This window comes from Arachis hypogaea, chromosome 18 (genome assembly GCF_003086295.3).
Source record: "Arachis hypogaea cultivar Tifrunner chromosome 18, arahy.Tifrunner.gnm2.J5K5, whole genome shotgun sequence".
NCBI classification, from domain to species: Eukaryota; Viridiplantae; Streptophyta; class Magnoliopsida; order Fabales; family Fabaceae; genus Arachis; species Arachis hypogaea.
Genome location: NC_092053.1, coordinates 102,507,612 through 102,510,591, shown reverse-complemented (window position 1 = coordinate 102,510,591; position 2,980 = coordinate 102,507,612). Strand labels below are relative to the sequence as shown.

The 2,980-nt window shown below is 41.4% G+C and overlaps 1 non-coding gene across 1 annotated transcript; it reads right to left on the bottom strand.

Annotated features, from left to right (window-relative positions):
* Positions 1-718: 718 nt before the first annotated feature.
* LOC112774758 (small nucleolar RNA R71) lies at positions 719-825 on the bottom strand. The gene has a single exon (XR_003189220.1). It is a non-coding gene; the product is annotated as a small nucleolar RNA R71 (small nucleolar RNA).
* Positions 826-2,980: the final 2,155 nt, after the last annotated feature.

Sequence of the window (2,980 nt, the reverse complement as noted above, 5' to 3'; positions counted from 1 at the left end):
GAAAATTACTAACCTTTTTCAAAAACTATTTTCGAAAATCACCAACTCTTTTTCAAAAATTATTTTCGAAAATTCTCTCTCTCTCTTATCTCCTTCTATTTATTTATTCATCTACTCACACAAGGACCTCTATACTGTGGTAAAAAGGATCCCTATTATTATTTTCTGTTCTCCTCTTTTTCATATGAGCAGGAGCAAGGACAGGAACATTCTTGTTGAAACAGATCCAGAACCTGAAAGGACTCTGAAGAGGAAACTAAGAGAAGCTAAATTACAACAATCCAGCAAGCACCTTTCAGAAACTTTCGAACAAGAAGAGGAGATGGCAGCCGAAAATAATAATAATGCAAGGAGGATGCTTGGTGACTTTACTGCACCTAATTCCAATTTACATGGAAGAAGCATCTCCATTCCTGCCATTGGAGCAAACAATTTTGAGCTGAAACCTCAATTAGTTTCTCTGATGCAGCAGAACTGCAAGTTTCATGGACTTCCATCTGAAGATCCTCTTCAGTTCTTAACTGAATTCTTGCAGATATGTGATACTGTTAAGACTAATGGAGTAGATCCTGAAGTCTACAGGCTCATGCTTTTCCCTTTTGCTGTAAGAGACAGAGCTAGAGTATGGTTCGACTCTCAACCTAAGGATAGCCTGAACTCTTGGGATAAGCTGGTCAAGGCTTTCTTAGCCAAGTTCTTTCCTCCTCAAAAGCTGAGTAAGCTTAGAGTGGATGTTTAGACCTTCAGACAGAAAGAAGGTGAATCCCTCTATGAAGCTTAGGAGAGATACAAAGAACTGACCAAAATGTGTCCTTCTAACAGGCTTTCAGAATGGACCATCCTGGACATATTCTATGATGGTCTGTCTAAATTAGCTAAAATGTCATTGGATACCTTTGCAGGTGGATCCATTCACTTAAAGAAAACGCCTGCAGAAGCTCAAGAACTCATTGATATGGTTGCTAATAACCAGTTCATGTACACTTCTGAGGAATCCTGTGAGTAATGGGACGCCTATGAAGAAGGGAGTTCTTGAAAATTCTGAATGCCATATTGGCTCAGAATAAAATATTGACTCAGCAAGTCAATATGATTTCTTAGAGTCTGAATGGAATGCAAGCTGCATCCAACAGTACTCAAGAGGCAACTTCTGAAGAAGAAGCTTATGATCCTGAAAACCCTGCAATAGCAGAGGTGAATTACATGGGTGAACCTTATGGAAACACCTATAACCCCTCATGGAGAAATCACCCAAATCTCTCATGGAAGGATCAACAAAAGCCTCAACAAGGCTTTAATAATGGTGGAAGAAATAGGTTTAACAATAGTAAACCTTTTCCATCATCCACTCAGCAACAGACAGAGAATTCTGAGCAGAATCCATCTAGCTTAGCAAACTTAGTCTCCGATCTATCTAAGGCCACTGTGAGTTTCATGAATGAAACAAGATCCTCCATTAGAAATTTGGAAGCACAAGTGAGCCAGGTGAGTAAAAGGATCACTGAAATCCCTCCTAGTACTCTCCCAAGCAATACAGAAGAAAATCCAAAAGGAGAGTGTAAGGCCATTGACATAACCACCATGGCCGAACCTGTAAGGGAGGTGAAGGACGTGAATCCCAGTGAGGAAGACCTCCTGGGACGTCCAGTGATCAATAAAAAGTTTTTCTCTGAGGAACCAAAGGAATCTGAGACTCATCTAGAGACCATAGAGATTCCATTGAACCTCCTTATGCCATTCATGAGCTCTGATGAGTATTCCTCTTCTGAAGAGAATGAGGATGTTACTGAAGAGCAAGCTGCCAAGTTTCTTGGTGCAATCATGAAGCTGAATGCCAAATTATTTGGTATTGAGACTTGGGAAGATGAACCTCCCTTGTTCACCAATGAACTAAGTGATCTGGATCAACTGACATTGCCTCAGAAGAAACAGGATCCTGGAAAGTTCGTAATACCTTGTACCATAGGCAACATGATCTTTGAAAAGGCTCTGTGTGACCTTGGTTCAGGGATAAACCTCATGCCCCTCTCTGTAATAGAGAAACTGGGAATCTATGGGGTGCAAGCTGCTAAAATCTCATTAGAGATGGCAGACAATTCAAGAAAACAGGCTTATGGACAAGTAGAGGACGTGTTAGTAAAGGTTGAAGGCCTTTACATCCCTGCTAATTTCGTATTCTTGGATACTGGGAAGAATGAGGATGAATTCATCATCCTTGGAAGACCCTTCCTAGCCACAGCAAGAGCTGTGATTGATGTTGACAGAGGCGAATTAGTCCTTCAATTGAATGAGGACTCCATTGAGTTTAAAACTCGAGGTCATCCTTCTGTAAACATGGAGAGAAAGCATAAAAAGCTTCTCTCAAAACAGAGTCAACTAGAGTCCCCACAGTCAAACTCTAAGTTTGGTATTGAACTCCCATATCCAAACTCTAAGTTTGGTGTTGGGGAGTCTCAACAATGCTCTGAACATCTGTGAGGCTCCATGAGAGCCCACTGTCAAGCTATTGACATTAAAGAAGCACTTGTTGGGAGGCAACCCAATTTTTATTTATCTAATTTTATTTTTATTGTTTTTCATGTTTTATTAGGTTCATGATCATGTGGAGTCACAAAATAAATATAAAAATTGAAAACGGAATCAAAAACAGCAGAAAAAAATCACACCCTGGAGGAAGACCTTATTGGCGTTTGAACGCCAGTAAGAAGCATCTGGCTGGCGTTCAACGCCAGAACAGAGCATGGTTCTGGCGCTGAACGCCTAAAATGGGCAGCATTTGGGCGTTTGAACGCCAGAATTGCACCCTGGAGAAGAGCTGGCGCTGAACGCCCAGAACAAGCATGGTTCTGGCGTTCAACGCCAGAAATGGGCAACAAATGGGCGTTCAACACCCAGAACAAGCACCAATCTGGCGCTGAACGCCCAGAGTTGTGTGCAAGGGCATTTTGCATGCCTAATTTGGTGCAAGGTTGTAAATCCT